The sequence below is a fragment of the Elephas maximus genome, chromosome 22 (genome assembly GCF_024166365.1).
Source record: "Elephas maximus indicus isolate mEleMax1 chromosome 22, mEleMax1 primary haplotype, whole genome shotgun sequence".
Classification (NCBI taxonomy): domain Eukaryota; kingdom Metazoa; phylum Chordata; class Mammalia; order Proboscidea; family Elephantidae; genus Elephas; species Elephas maximus.
The window spans coordinates 37,384,778-37,401,044 of NC_064840.1; positions in this window are offsets into that span (position 1 = coordinate 37,384,778).

The window sequence follows — 16,267 nt, forward strand, 5'->3', positions numbered from 1 at the left end:
TTACGCTTAGGGTTAGGGCTAGGTTTAGGGTTAGATTTAGGGTTAGGGGTTAGGGTTAGGTGTAATTTTACGGTAGGCTTAAAGTTAGGGTTAAGGTGAGGTTAGGTTTAGGGTCAGGGTTAGGATTAGAATTAGGTTTAGGGTTCGGGTTAGGTTCAGGGCTATTGTAAGGGCTAGGTTTAGGGTTACAGATGGACTTGCATTATGGTTAGAGTTAGGTTGAAGGTAAGGGTTTGGGTTAGGTCTAGGTATAGGGTTACGGTTAGGGTTAGGTTGTGGATGATGTTTAGGATAGGGTGAGGGTTAAATTTATGGTTAGGGCTAGAGTTTGGGTTTGTGTTCAGGTTAGTGTTAAGGTTAGGTTTAGGGTTCGGGTTAAGGTTAGGAGTTATGTTTAGGGTTAGTGTTAGGTTTAGGGATAGGGTTAGTGTGAAGTTCAGGTTAAGTGGGAGATTTAGGATAAGGGTTAGGATTACGGTTAGGATTAGAGATAGTGTTAGACGTTTGGTTTAGGGTGTTAGGGTTAGGTTTATGGTTAGGGTAGGCTTTTAAGTTTAGGGTTAATGTTAGGTTTAGGGTTAGATTAGTGTCACTGTTCGTGTTAGATTTAGGGTTAGGGACAGGGTTAGGGATAAGTTTAGGGATGGCGTGAGGTTTAGGGTTGGGGATACGTTTAAGGGTTAGGGTGACTGTTATGGTTAGGTTTACAGTTAAGGAGAGGGTTTAGGTTAATTGTTATGTCAGGGTTAGGTTTAGAGTTAGGCTTCGGGTTAGGGTGAAGTTTCAGTTAATAGTGAGGGTTAGGGTTAAGGTTAGTGTTAGGGTTAGGTTTAGGGTTAGGGTTAAGGTGGGGGTAAGGTTACTGTTAAGGCTAGGTTTACGGTAAAGGGTGGTGCTGCTTAGGGTTAGGGTTAGGGTTAGAGTTAGAGTTAGAGTTAGTGCTAGCGTTTAGGGTTAGGGTTAGGGTCAAGTTTCGAGTTATTGTTAGGTTTAGGGTTAGGTTTAGGATGGAGTTAAGGTTACGGTTAATTTTATTTTTAGGGTAAGGGTTAGGTTTAGGTCAGGGTTAGGGCTAGGATTAGGGATAGGGTTAGGGTTGGGGATAGGGTTAGGGGTTCGTGTGAGGGTTAGTGTTAGGTTTACAGTTCAGCTGATGTTTTAGGGTGTTACAGTTAGGGTTACGGTTAGAGTTAGAGTTAAGGTTCGGGGTAGGTTTATGCTTAGGATTAGGGTTAGGGTCAGGGTTAGGGGGAGATTTAGTGTTATGTTCAGTTTTAGGCCTAGGGTGAAGTATACGTTAAGCTTGAGGTTTAGGGTTAGGAGTTAGGATTCAGGTTAGGGTCAGGATTAGCGTTAGGTTTAGGGTTAGTGTTAGGTTTAGTGTTAGTGTTAGTTTTGCTTAGGGTTAGGGTTTGAATGAAGTTAGGGTAGGTTTAGGGTTATGGTTAGGGTGAAATTTTGGTTAAAGGTGAGGGTTCAGTTTAGGTTTAGGGTTAGGGTTAGGGGTTAGGGTTAGGTTTAAGCTTATGTTAGGGTTAAGTTAGGGTGAAGGTTAGGGTAGAGTTAGGGTCAGGGTTAGGTTTAGGGCGAGGGTTAGGGTCAGAGTTATTTTAATGGTTAGGTTTAGGGTTACAAGTGGGCCAAGGTTAAGGTTAGGGTTAGGTTTAGGGGTAGGGTTAGGGTTAAAGTTAGGTTTAGCTTTAGGTTAGGGAAAGGGTGAAGTTTAAGATAGGGTGAGGGTTATGGTCATGGCTAAGGTTTGGTTTATTTTTCAGGGTAGTGTTAAGGTTATGTTTAGGGTTAGGGTTAAGTGACCGGTTCTGTTTAGTTTTAGGGTTAGGGTTAGATTTTAGGTTAATGTTAAGTGTAACCGTTAGGGTTACGATTTGTGTTAGGCATTGTGGTTGGGGTGAGGGTTAGCTTTAGGGTTAGGGTTGGGTAGGGTTAGGATTATGGTTATGGTAAGGTGTTAGGGGTTAGAGGTGTAGTTTAGGGTTAGGGTTTGGGTGAGGGTTCCGGTTAGCCATTGTGGTTCTGGTCATGGTTAGGTTTGGTTTAGGGTTAGGGTTAAGTGTTAGAGTTAGGGTGAGAGGTAGGGTTAAGGTTTGGGTTAGGCTTTGGTGTTAGGGTTAGGGTTATCGTTAGGGCTTACGGGTTCAGGTTAGTGTTCAGGTTAGGGCTAGGGTTAGCATTAGGTTTAGGGTTGGGAGATAGGTTTAGGGGTTAGAGTGAGGGTTACGGTTAGTTTTACACTTAAATGAGGGTTTAGTGTGTTATGCTTAGGGTTAGCTTTACAGTTAGGTTGAGATTTAAGGTTAGGGTTAGGTGTAGTGGAAGATTTAGGTTTAGGTTTAGGGTTAGGGTTAGCGTTAGTGTTCTATGTAGGGTCAAGGTTAGAGTTAGGGTTAGGATTAGGTCTAGGATTAGGATTAGGTTTAAGGTTATTTTCAGGGCTATCGTAAGGGTTAGGTTTAGGGTTACAGATGGACTAACGTTATGGTTAGAGTTAGGTTTAAGTTTAGGGTTTGGGTTAGGTTTAGGTTTAGGATTAAGTTTAGGGTTAGGGTTTGGATGAAGTTCAGATAGGGTGAGGGTTATTTTTACGGTTAGGGCTAGAGGTTGGATTTGTTTTCAGATTAGTGTTAAGGTTAGGTTTAGGCTTCGGGTTAGGGTTCAGGTTATGTTTAGGGTTAGGTGTAGGTTTAGTGTGAAGTTTAGATTAAAGGTGAGTTTTCGGATAAGGGTTACGATTAGGGTTAGGATTATAGATAGTGCTAGACGTTAGGTTTAGGGAATGAGGCTTAGGTTTATGGTTAGGGTAGCCCTAAGTTTAGGGTTAATGTCAGGGTTAGGGTTGGATTAGGGTTTCTGTGCATTTAGGGTTAGTGTTAGGGATAGGGTTAGGGATAGCGTTAGGTTTAGGGTTGGGGATATATATGGTTAAGCACTAGGGTGAAGGTTAGGGTTAGTTTTACAGTTAAGGTGAGGTTTTAGGTTAATTCTGATGGTTAGGGTTAGGGTTAAGGTGAAGTTTCAGTTCATAGTGACGTTTAGGGTTAAGGTTAGAGGTAGGTTTAAGGTTAGTGTTAGGTTTAGGTTAAGTTTAGGGTTGGGGTAGGGTAAAGGTTAGGTTTAAGGCTAGGTTTGCTGTAAAGGGTAGGGCTAGGTTAGGGCTAGAGCTAGCTTTAGAGTTAGAGTTAGTGCTATGGTTTAGGGTTAGGGTTAGGGTCAGGTTAAGAGTTATTGTTAGGGTTAGGGTTAGGATAGAGTTTAGTTCAGGGTTTCGTATTAGGCTAAGGGTTAGGTTTAGGTCAGGGTTAGGGTTAGGATTAGGGATAGGGTTAGTGTTAGGGAAATGGTTAGGGGTTTGTGTGAGGGTTAGTGTTAGGTTTACAGTTAAGCTGATGTTTTAGGGTGTGAGGTTTAGGGTTAGAGTTGGAGTTAGGGTTAGGTTTAGGGTTAGGTCCAGACTTACGGAGTAGTTTAGGGTTCATGTAGTTTTAGGGTTAGGTTTAGGTTTAGGGTGAAGTTTAGGTTAAGGATGAGGGTTAGGGTTAGGGTTAGGGAGAACTGCCTTGCGGTAGCCGTGTTCTGGAAGTGGAACGAGTATGTAGTGTTAGCGTTAAGTTATTGTGAAGGCTTGTTTTGGCCCAGGGAAAGCAAAGCACTGGGGAAATCCTAACAAACCCCAGGGTCTTTCCACAGTTCAAAGTGTGTAACCACACACTCTTTTCCAAATAAGAGAGCGCACAGGCAACAGCAGCCTGCATGTTTCTCAGTGAAAGGGAGAACTCCCTGACTTCATCCAGTCCTCTGAGCAAAGCAGGCAAGAGGAGAGAACCTTTTTTTCCTTCCTCTTTCCTGCAATGAATTCCTCATTTGCTCTCGCAAAGGCAAGGCTTCTTCTGAAAAACTGCATCGCAGGGCATTTCTCCTTCCAGAGGATCAACTACATAGTTCTAGCTTTAAGAGATTGTGAAAGCACCCAGGGAGAAAGGGCCTTTTTTTTTTTTTATCTATTTTCTGCCTGAATTCGGTCAATTCGCCCTTGCGAAAGCAAGGTTTTCTTGCACAAACTACAAAGCAGTAACCTCTCTCCTGGCAGAGTAAATCCTATGCAGTGTTGCCCTGAAGGGATACGGTTGGCACAGTGAGGCCCAGGGAAAACACAGTGCAGAGAGAAATTCCAGCAAAGCCACGTATTTCCCCATATGAAAGCATGTCAATTTCATTTATTTGCCAGGAACAGAGCTCAGAGGCAACATGAGATTCTGTGTATGTCAGTGAAGAAAAAACACTCTGACTTCAGCCATTCCTCTGACGAAAGCAGTTAGAATGAGAAAACCGTCATTTGGTTTCGCTTTCCTGCAAGGAGCTGGGCAAATCTGCCTTCGCGAAGGGAAGTTTTCCTCCGGAGAACTGCCTTGCGGTAGCCGTGTTCCGGAAGTGGCACGGGTATGCAGTGTTAGCGTTAAGCTGTTGTGAAGGCTCGTTTTGGCCCAGGGAAAACAAAGCGCCTGGGGAAATCCTAACAAACCCCGGTGCCTTTCCCCAGTTCCATGTGTGTAACTACAGAATCTTTTCCAAATAAGAGAGCGCACAGGCAACAGCAGCCTGCATGATTCTCAGTGAAAGGGAGAACTCCCTGACTTCATCCAGTCCTCTGAGCAAAGCAGGCATAAGGAGAGAACCTTTTCTTCCTTCCTCTTTCCTGCAATGAATTCCTCATTTGCACTTGCAAACGCAAGTCTTCTTGTGAAAAACTACATCGCAGGGGATTTATCCTTCCAGAGTAGCAACTGCATAGTCTTAGCTTTAAGAGATTGTGAAAGCACCCAGGGAGAAAAAGGCCTTTTGTATTCTCTTTCCGGCCTGAACTCCGTCAATTCGCACTTCCAAAAGCAACGTTTCCTAGCACCAACTGCAAAGCAGTAACCTCTCTCCTGGCAGAGTAAATCCTATGTACTGTTGCCCTGAAGAGGTATTGGAGGTAGAGTGAGGCCCAGGGAAATCACAGTGTGTATTGAAATGATAGCAAAGCCATGTCTTTCCCCACCTGAATGCATGTCAATTTCGGTTATTTGCCAGGAACAGAGCTCAGAGGCAACATCAGATTTTGTGTATCTCAGTGAAAAAAAGAACACTCTGACTTCATCCATTCCTCTGACGAAAGCAGTTAGAATGAGAAAACCGTCGTTTGGTTTCGCTTTCCTGCAACGAGTTGGGCAAATCTGCCCTTCGCGAAGGCAAGATTTCCTCCGGAGAACTGCGTTGCGGTAGTCGTGTTCTGGAAGTGGAACGAGGATGCAGTGTTAGCGTTAAGTTATTGTGAAGACTCTTTTTGGCCCAGGGAAAACAAAGCGCCTGGGGAAATCCTAACAAACCCCGGTGCCTTTCCACAGTTCAAAGCGTGTCACTGCAGACTCTTTTCCAAAAAAGAGTTATGGTTAGGGTTAGGGTTAGGGTTAGGGTTAGGGTTAGGGTTAGGGTTAGGGTTAGGGTTAGGGTTAGGGTTAGGGTTAGGGTTAGGGTTAGGGTTAGGGTTAGGGTTAGGGTTAGGGTTAGGGTTAGGGTTAGGGTTAGGGTTAGGGCCAAAGATAGGGGTAAGTTTTGGGTTAGGTTTTGTTTTAGTGTTAGGGTTATGCTTAGGTTTAGGGTGAAGTTTAGGTTAAGAATGAGGGTTAGGTTTAGGGTTTGGTGTTTGGGTTAAGGTTAGGGTTAGGTTTAGGGTTAGGCTTAGTGTTAGGGTTAGGTGTTTGTTTTAATGGTAGGGTCAGGTTTAGGGTTCGGATTAGGGTTAGGGTTCGGGTTCGGTTTAGGGTTAGGGTTAGGGTGAAGTTTAATTTAAGTGTGAGGGTTGAACTTAGGGTTAGCGTTAGGGGTTAGGGTTAGGATTAGGGTTAGGTTTCAGTTTAGGGTTAAGGTTAGGTTTAGAGTTAGGGTTAGGGTAAGTGTTAGGGTTAAGTCATGTTTAGGTTTAGGGCTAGGTTAAGGTTAGCGATAGGGTTCGGTTAAGGGTTGGGGTTAGGTTTAGATGTTAGGGTGAGGGTTAGTGCTAGGTTTCCATTTAAGCTGAGTGTGGAATGCAAGCTTTAGGGTTAGGGTTAGGGTTAGAGTTAGGGTCAGGGTTAGGGTTAAGTTTAGGGTTAGGGTTAGGTTTATGGTTAGGATTAGGGTTAGGGTCAGGGTTAGGGGAAGATTTAGTGTTATGTTTAGTTTTAGGGTTAGGGTTAGGGTGAAGTTTATGTTAAGCGAGAGGGTTAGGGTTAGCGGTTAGGGTTCAGGTTAGGGTCAGTTTTAGGGTTAGTTTTAGGTTTAGGGTTAGGGTTAGGTTTAGTGTTAGTGTTAATTGTGGTGAGGGTTTGAATGAAGTTAGGGTAGGTTTAGGGTTATGGTTGGGGTGAGATTTTGGCTAAGAGTGAGGGTTCGGCTTCGGGTTAGGGTTAGAGTTAAGGTTAGTGGTTAGGGTTAGTTTTAGGGTTAATGTTAGGTTTTGGCTAAGGATTAGGGTTAGAGTTACGGTTAGGGGTTAGTGTTTCAGTTAAGTTTAGGGTAGGGTTATAATTAGGGTTAAGTTTAGGGTTACGGTAAGAGATTTACGTTTACAGTTAAGGTGAGGGTTTTGGGTAAGTGTTACGCTTAGGGTTAGGGCTAGGTTTAGGGTTAGATTTAGGGTTAGGGGTTAGGGTTAGGTGTAATTTTACGGTAGGCTTAAAGTTAGGGTTAAGGTGAGGTTAGGTTTAGGGTCAGGGTTAGGATTAGAATTAGGTTTAGGGTTCGGGTTAGGTTCAGGGCTATTGTAAGGGCTAGGTTTAGGGTTACAGATGGACTTGCATTATGGTTAGAGTTAGGTTGAAGGTAAGGGTTTGGGTTAGGTCTAGGTATAGGGTTACGGTTAGGGTTAGGTTTTGGATGATGTTTAGGATAGGGTGAGGGTTAAATTTATGGTTAGGGCTAGAGTTTGGGTTTGTGTTCAGGTTAGTGTTAAGGTTAGGTTTAGGGTTCGGGTTAAGGTTAGGAGTTATGTTTAGGGTTAGTGTTAGGTTTAGGGATAGGGTTAATGTGAAGTTCAGGTTAAGTGGGAGATTTAGGATAAGGGTTAGGATTACGGTTAGGATTATAGATAGTGTTAGACGTTTGGTTTAGGGTGTTAGGGTGAGGTTTATGGTTAGGGTAGGCTTTTAAGTTTAGGGTTAATGTTAGGTTTAGGGTTAGATTAGTGTCACTGTTCGTGTTAGATTTAGGGTTAGGGACAGGGTTAGGGATAAGTTTAGGGATAGCGTGAGGTTTAGGGTTGAGGATACGTTTAAGGGTTAGGGTGACTGTTATGGTTAGGTTTACAGTTAAGGAGAGGGTTTAGGTTAATTGTTATGTCAGGGTTAGGTTTAGAGTTAGGCTTCGGGTTAGGGTGAAGTTTCAGTTAATAGTGAGGGTTAGGGTTAAGGTTAGTGTTAGGGTTAGGTTTAGGGTTAGGGTTAGGGTGGGGGTAAGGTTACTGTTAAGGCTAGATTTACGGTAAAGGGTGGTGCTGGTTAGGGTTAGGGATAGGGTTAGAGTTAGAGTTAGTGCTAGCGTTTAGGGTTAGGGTTAGGGTCAAGTTTCGAGTTATTGTTAGGTTTAGGGTTAGGTTTAGGATGGAGTTAAGGTTACGGTTAATTTTATTTTTAGGGTAAGGGTTAGGTTTAGGTCAGGGTTCGGGCTATGATTAGGGATAGGGTTAGGGTTGGGGATAGGGTTAGGGGTTCGTGTGAGGGTTAGTGTTAGGCTTACAGTTCAGCTGATGTTTTAGGGTGTTACGGTTAGGGTTACGGTTAGAGTTAGAGTTAGGGTTCGGGTTAGGTTTATGCTTAGGATTAGGGTTAGGGTCAGGGTTAGGGGGAGATTTAGTGTTATGTTCAGTTTTAGGCCTAGGGTGAAGTATACGTTAAGCTTGAGGTTTAGGGTTAGGAGTTAGGATTCAGGTTAGGGTCAGGATTAGCGTTAGGTTTAGGGTTAGTGTTAGGTTTAGTGTTAGTGTTAGTTTTGCTTAGGGTTAGGGTTTGAATGAAGTTAGGGTAGGTTTAGGGTTATGGTTAGGGTGAAATTTTGGTTAAAGGTGAGGGTTCAGTTTAGGTTTAGGGTTAGGGTTAGGGGTTAGGGTTAGGTTTAAGCTTATGTTAGGGTTAAGTTAGGGTGAAGGTTAGGGTAGAGTTAGGGTCAGGGTTAGGTTTAGGGCGAGGGTTAGGGTCAGAGTTATTTTAATGGTTAGGTTTAGGGTTACAAGTGGGCCAAGGTTAAGGTTAGGGTTAGGTTTAGGGGTAGGGTTAGGGTTAAAGTTAGGTTTAGCTTTAGGTTAGGGAAAGGGTGAAGTTTAAGATAGGGTGAGGGTTATGGTCATGGCTAAGGTTTGGTTTATTTTTCAGGGTAGTGTTAAGGTTATGTTTAGGGTTAGGGTTAAGTGACCGGTTCTGTTTAGTTTTAGGGTTAGGGTTAGATTTTAGGTTAATGTTAAGTGTAACCGTTAGGGTTACGATTTGTGTTAGGCATTGTGGTTGGGGTGAGGGTTAGCTTTAGGGTTAGGGTTGGGTAGGGTTAGGATTATGGTTATGGTAAGGTGTTAGGGGTTAGAGGTGTAGTTTAGGGTTAGGGTTTGGGTGAGAGTTCCGGTTAGCCATTGTGGTTCTGGTCATGGTTAGGTTTGGTTTAGGGTTAGGGTTAAGTGTTAGAGTTAGGGTGAGAGGTAGGGTTAAGGTTTGGGTTAGGCTTTGGTGTTAGGGTTAGGGTTATCGTTAGGGCTTACGGGTTCAGGTTAGTGTTCAGGTTAGGGCTAGGGTTAGCATTAGGTTTAGAGTTGGGAGATAGGTTTAGGGGTTAGAGTGAGGGTTACGGTTAGTTTTACACTTAAATGAGGGTTTAGTGTGTTATGCTTAGGGTTAGCTTTACAGTTAGGTTGAGATTTAAGGTTAGGGTTAGGTGTAGTGGAAGATTTAGGTTTAGGGTTAGGGTTAGCGTTAGTGTTCTATGTAGGGTCAAGGTTAGAGTTAGGGTTAGGATTAGGTCTAGGATTAGGATTAGGTTTAAGGTTATTTTCAGGGCTATTGTAAGGGTTAGGTTTAGGGTTACAGATGGACTAACGTTATGGTTAGAGTTAGGTTTAAGTTTAGGGTTTGGGTTAGGTTTAGGTTTAGGATTAAGTTTAGGGTTAGGGTTTGGATGAAGTTCAGATAGGGTGAGGGTTATTTTTACGGTTAGGGCTAGAGGTTGGATTTGTTTTCAGATTAGTGTAAAGGTTAGGTTTAGGCTTCGGGTTAGGGTTCAGGTTATGTTTAGGGTTAGGTTTAGGTTTAGTGTGAAGTTTAGATTAAAGGTGAGTTTTCGGATAAGGGTTAGGATTAGGGGTAGGATTATAGATAGTGCTAGACGTTAGGTTTAGGGAGTGAGGCTTAGGTTTATGATTAGGATAGCCCTAAGTTTAGGGTTAATGTCAGGGTTAGGGTTGGATTAGGGTTTCTGTGCATTTAGGGTTAGTGTTAGGGATAGGGTTAGGGATAGCGTTAGGTTTAGGGTTGGGGATATATATGGTTAAGCACTAGGGTGAAGGTTAGGGTTAGTTTTACAGTTAAGGTGAGGTTTTAGGTTAATTCTGATGGTTAGGGTTAGGGTTAAGGTGAAGTTTCAGTTCATAGTGACGTTTAGGGTTAAGGTTAGAGGTAGGTTTAAGGTTAGTGTTAGGTTTAGGTTAAGTTTAGGGTTGTGGTAGGGTAAAGGTTAGGTTTAAGGCTAGGTTTGCTGTAAAGGGTAGGGCTAGGTTAGGGCTAGAGCTAGATTTAGCGTTACAGTTAGTGCGATGGCTTAGGGTTAGGGTTAGGGTCAGGTTAAGAGTTATTGTTAGGGTTAGGGTTAGGATAGAGTTTAGTTCAGGGTTTCGTATTAGGCTAAGGGTTAGGTTTAGGTCAGGGTTAGGGTTAGGATTAGGGATAGGGTTAGTGTTAGGGAAATGGTTAAGGGTTTGTGTGAGGGTTAGTGTTAGGTTTACAGTTAAGCGGATGTTTTAGGGTGTGAGGTTTAGGGTTAGAGTTGGAGTTAGGGTTAGGTTTAGGGTTAGGTCCAGACTTACGGAGTAGTTTAGGGTTCATATAGTTTTAGGGTTAGGTTTAGGTTTAGGGTGAAGTTTAGGTTAAGGATGAGGGTTAGGGTTAGGGAGAACTGCCTTGCGGTAGCCGTGTTCTGGAAGTGGAACGAGTATGTAGTGTTAGCGTTAAGTTATTGTGAAGGCTTGTTTTGGCCCAGGGAAAGCAAAGCACTGGGGAAATCCTAACAAACCCCGGGGTCTTTCCACAGTTCAAAGTGTGTAACCACACACTCTTTTCCAAATAAGAGAGCGCACAGGCAACAGCAGCCTGCATGTTTCTCAGTGAAAGGGAGAACTCCCTGACTTCATCCAGTCCTCTGAGCAAAGCAGGCAAGAGGAGAGAACCTTTTTTTCCTTCCTCTTTCCTGCAATGAATTCCTCATTTGCTCTCGCAAAGGCAAGGCTTCTTCTGAAAAACTGCATCGCAGGGCATTTCTCCTTCCAGAGGATCAACTACATAGTTTTAGCTTTAAGAGATTGTGAAAGCACCCAGGGAGAAAAGGCCTTTTTTTTTTTAATCTATTTTCTGCCTGAATTCGGTCAATTCGCCCTTGCGAAAGCAAGGTTTTCTTGCACAAACTACAAAGCAGTAACCTCTCTCCTGGCAGAGTAATTCCTATGCAGTGTTGCCCTGAAGGGATACGGTTGGCACAGTGAGGCCCAGGGAAAACACAGTGCAGAGAGAAATTCCAGCAAAGCCACGTATTTCCCCATATGAAAGCATGTCAATTTCATTTATTTGCCAGGAACAGAGCTCAGAGGCAACATGAGATTCTGTGTATCTCAGTGAAGAAAAAACACTCTGACTTCATCCATTCCTCTGACGAAAGCAGTTAGAATGAGAAAACCGTCGTTTGGTTTCGCTTTCCTGCAAGGAGCTGGGCAAATCTGCCTTCGCGAAGGGAAGTTTTCCTCCGGAGAACTGCCTTGCGGTAGCCGTGTTCCGGAAGTGGCACGGGTATGCAGTGTTAGCGTTAAGCTGTTGTGAAGGCTCGTTTTGGCCCAGGGAAAACAAAGCGCCTGGGGAAATCCTAACAAACCCCGGTGCCTTTCCCCAGTTCCATGTGTGTAACTACAGAATCTTTTCCAAATAAGAGAGCGCACAGGCAACAGCAGCCTGCATGATTCTCAGTGAAAGGGAGAACTCCCTGACTTCATCCAGTCCTCTGAGCAAAGCAGGCATAAGGAGAGAACCTTTTCTTCCTTCCTCTTTCCTGCAATGAATTCCTCATTTGCACTTGCAAACGCAAGTCTTCTTGTGAAAAACTACATCGCAGGGGATTTATCCTTCCAGAGTAGCAACTGCATAGTCTTAGCTTTAAGAGATTGTGAAAGCACCCAGGGAGAAAAAGGCCTTTTGTATTCTCTTTCCGGCCTGAACTCTGTCAATTCGCACTTCCAAAAGCAACGTTTCCTAGCACCAACTGCAAAGCAGTAACCTCTCTCCTGGCAGAGTAAATCCTATGTACTGTTGCCCTGAAGAGGTATTGGAGGTAGAGTGAGGCCCAGGGAAATCACAGTGTGTATTGAAATGATAGCAAAGCCATGTCTTTCCCCACCTGAATGCATGTCAATTTCGGTTATTTGCCAGGAACAGAGCTCAGAGGCAACATCAGATTTTGTGTATCTCAGTGAAAAAAAGAACACTCTGACTTCATCCATTCCTCTGACGAAAGCAGTTAGAATGAGAAAACCGTCGTTTGGTTTCGCTTTCCTGCAACGAGTTGGGCAAATCTGCCCTTCGCGAAGGCAAGATTTCCTCCGGAGAACTGCGTTGCGGTAGTCGTGTTCTGGAAGTGGAACGAGGATGCAGTGTTAGCGTTAAGTTATTGTGAAGACTCTTTTTGGCCCAGGGAAAACAAAGCGCCTGGGGAAATCCTAACAAACCCCGGTGCCTTTCCACAGTTCAAAGCGTGTCACTGCAGACTCTTTTCCAAAAAAGAGTTATGGTTAGGGTTAGGGTTAGGGTTAGGGTTAGGGTTAGGGTTAGGGTTAGGGTTAGGGTTAGGGTTAGGGTTAGGGTTAGGGTTAGGGTTAGGGTTAGGGTTAGGGTTAGGGTTAGGGTTAGGGTTAGGGCCAAAGATAGGGGTAAGTTTTGGGTTAGGTTTTGTTTTAGTGTTAGGGTTATGCTTAGGTTTAGGGTGAAGTTTAGGTTAAGAATGAGGGTTAGGTTTAGGGTTTGGTGTTTGGGTTAAGGTTAGGGTTAGGTTTAGGGTTAGGCTTAGTGTTAGGGTTAGGTGTTTGTTTTAATGGTAGGGTCAGGTTTAGGGTTCGGATTAGGGTTAGGGTTCGGGTTCGGTTTAGGGTTAGGGTTAGGGTGAAGTTTAATTTAAGTGTGAGGGTTGAACTTAGGGTTAGCGTTAGGGGTTAGGGTTAGGATTAGGGTTAGGTTTCAGTTTAGGGTTAAGGTTAGGTTTAGAGTTAGGGTTAGGGTAAGTGTTAGGGTTAAGTCATGTTTAGGTTTAGGGCTAGGTTAAGGTTAGAGATAGGGTTCGGTTAAGGGTTGGGGTTAGGTTTAGATGTTAGGGTGAGGGTTAGTGCTAGGTTTCCATTTAAGCTGAGTGTGGAATGCAAGCTTTAGGGTTAGGGTTAGGGTTAGAGTTAGGGTCAGGGTTAGGGTTAAGTTTAGGTTTAGGGTTAGGTTTATGGTTAGGATTAGGGTTAGGGTCAGGGTTAGGGGAAGATTTAGTGTTATGTTTAGTTTTAGGGTTAGGGTTAGGGTGAAGTTTATGTTAAGCGAGAGGGTTAGGGTTAGCGGTTAGGGTTCAGGTTAGGGTCAGTTTTAGGGTTAGTTTTAGGTTTAGGGTTAGGGTTAGGTTTAGTGTTAGTGTTAATTGTGGTGAGGGTTTGAATGAAGTTAGGGTAGGTTTAGGGTTATGGTTGGGGTGAGATTTTGGCTAAGAGTGAGGGTTCGGCTTCGGGTTAGGGTTAGAGTTAGGGTTAGTGGTTAGGGTTAGTTTTAGGGTTAATGTTAGGTTTTGGCTAAGGATTAGGGTTAGAGTTACGGTTAGGGGTTAGTGTTTCAGTTAAGTTTAGGGTAGGGTTATAATTAGGGTTAAGTTTAGGGTTACAGTAAGAGATTTACGTTTACAGTTAAGGTGAGGGTTTTGGGTAAGTGTTACGCTTAGGGTTAGGGCTAGGTTTAGGGTTAGATTTAGGGTTAGGGGTTAGGGTTAGGTGTAATTTTACGGTAGGCTTAAAGTTAGGGTTAAGGTGAGGTTAGGTTTAGGGTCAGGGTTAGGATTAGAATTAGGTTTAGGGTTCGGGTTAGGTTCAGGGCTATTGTAAGGGCTAGGTTTAGGGTTACAGATGGACTTGCATTATGGTTAGAGTTAGGTTGAAGGTAAGGGTTTGGGTTAGGTCTAGGTATAGGGTTACGGTTAGGGTTAGGTTTTGGATGATGTTTAGGATAGGGTGAGGGTTAAATTTATGGTTAGGGCTAGAGTTTGGGTTTGTGTTCAGGTTAGTGTTAAGGTTAGGTTTAGGGTTCGGGTTAAGGTTAGGAGTTATGTTTAGGGTTAGTGTTAGGTTTAGGGATAGGGTTAGTGTGAAGTTCAGGTTAAGTGGGAGATTTAGGATAAGGGTTAGGATTACGGTTAGGATTATAGATAGTGTTAGACGTTTGGTTTAGGGTGTTAGGGTTAGGTTTATGGTTAGGGTAGGCTTTTAAGTTTAGGGTTAATGTTAGGTTTAGGGTTAGATTAGTGTCACTGTTCGTGTTAGATTTAGGGTTAGGGACAGGGTTAGGGATAAGTTTAGGGATGGCGTGAGGTTTAGGGTTGGGGATACGTTTAAGGGTTAGGGTGACTGTTATGGTTAGGTTTACAGTTAAGGAGAGGGTTTAGGTTAATTGTTATGTCAGGGTTAGGTTTAGAGTTAGGCTTCGGGTTAGGGTGAAGTTTCAGTTAATAGTGAGGGTTAGGGTTAAGGTTAGTGTTAGGGTTAGGCTTAGGGTTAGGGTTAGGGTGGGGGTAAGGTTACTGTTAAGGCTAGGTTTACGGTAAAGGGTGGTGCTGGTTAGGGTTAGGGTTAGGGTTAGAGTTAGAGTTAGTGCTAGCGTTTAGGGTTAGGGTTAGGGTCAAGTTTCGAGTTATTGTTAGGTTTAGGGTTAGGTTTAGGATGGAGTTAAGGTTACGGTTAATTTTATTTTTAGGGTAAGGGTTAGGTTTAGGTCAGGGTTAGGGCTAGGATTAGGGATAGGGTTAGGGTTGGGGATAGGGTTAGGGGTTCGTGTGAGGGTTAGTGTTAGGTTTACAGTTCAGCTGATGTTTTAGGGTGTTACAGTTAGGGTTACGGTTAGAGTTAGAGTTAAGGTTCGGGGTAGGTTTATGCTTAGGATTAGGGTTAGGGTCAGGGTTAGGGGGAGATTTAGTGTTATGTTCAGTTTTAGGCCTAGGGTGAAGTATACGTTAAGCTTGAGGTTTAGGGTTAGGAGTTAGGATTCAGGTTAGGGTCAGGATTAGCGTTAGGTTTAGGGTTAGTGTTAGGTTTAGTGTTAGTGTTAGTTTTGCTTAGGGTTAGGGTTTGAATGAAGTTAGGGTAGGTTTAGGGTTATGGTTAGGGTGAAATTTTGGTTAAAGGTGAGGGTTCAGTTTAGGTTTAGGGTTAGGGTTAGGGGTTAGGGTTAGGTTTAAGCTTATGTTAGGGTTAAGTTAGGGTGAAGGTTAGGGTAGAGTTAGGGTCAGGGTTAGGTTTAGGGCGAGGGTTAGGGTCAGAGTTATTTTAATGGTTAGGTTTAGGGTTACAAGTGGGCCAAGGTTAAGGTTAGGGTTAGGTTTAGGGGTAGGGTTAGGGTTAAAGTTAGGTTTAGCTTTAGGTTAGGGAAAGGGTGAAGTTTAAGATAGGGTGAGGGTTATGGTCATGGCTAAGGTTTGGTTTATTTTTCAGGGTAGTGTTAAGGTTATGTTTAGGGTTAGGGTTAAGTGACCGGTTCTGTTTAGTTTTAGGGTTAGGGTTAGATTTTAGGTTAATGTTAAGTGTAACCGTTAGGGTTACGATTTGTGTTAGGCATTGTGGTTGGGGTGAGGGTTAGGTTTAGGGTTAGGGTTGGGTAGGGTTAGGATTATGGTTATGGAAAGGTGTTAGGGGTTAGAGGTGTAGTTTAGGGTTAGGGTTTGGGTGAGGGTTCCGGTTAGCCATTGTGGTTCTGGTCATGGTTAGGTTTGGTTTAGGGTTAGGGTTAAGTGTTAGAGTTAGGGTGAGAGGTAGGGTTAAGGTTTGGGTTAGGCTTTGGTGTTAGGGTTAGGGTTATCATTAGGGCTTACGGGTTCATGTTAGTGTTCAGGTTAGGGCTAGGGTTAGCATTAGGTTTAGGGTTGGGAGATAGGTTTAGGGGTTAGAGTGAGGGTTACGGTTAGTTTTACACTTAAATGAGGGTTTAGTGTGTTATGCTTAGGGTTAGCTTTACAGTTAGGTTGAGATTTAAGGTTAGGGTTAGGTGTAGTGGAAGATTTAGGTTTAGGGTTAGGGTTAGCGTTAGTGTTCTATTTAGGGTCAAGGTTAGAGTTAGGGTTAGGATTAGGTCTAGGATTAGGATTAGGTTTAAGGTTATTTTCAGGGCTATCGTAAGGGTTAGGTTTAGGGTTACAGATGGACTAACGTTATGGTTAGAGTTAGGTTTAAGTTTAGGGTTTGGGTTAGGTTTAGGTTTAGGATTAAGTTTAGGGTTAGGGTTTGGATGAAGTTCAGATAGGGTGAGGGTTATTTTTACGGTTAGGGCTAGAGGTTGGATTTGTTTTCAGATTAGTGTTAAGGTTAGGTTTAGGCTTCGGGTTAGGGTTCAGGTTATGTTTAGGGTTAGGTGTAGGTTTAGTGTGAAGTTTAGATTAAAGGTGAGTTTTCGGATAAGGGTTACGATTAGGGTTAGGATTATAGATAGTGCTAGACGTTAGGTTTAGGGAATGAGGCTTAGGTTTATGGTTAGGGTAGCCCTAAGTTTAGGGTTAATGTCAGGGTTAGGGTTGGATTAGGGTTTCTGTGCATTTAGGGTTAGTGTTAGGGATAGGGTTAGGGATAGCGTTAGGTTTAGGGTTGGGGATATATATGGTTAAGCACTAGGGTGAAGGTTAGGGTTAGTTTTACAGTTAAGGTGAGGTTTTAGGTTAATTCTGATGGTTAGGTTTAGGGTTAAGGTGAAGTTTCAGTTCATAGTGACGT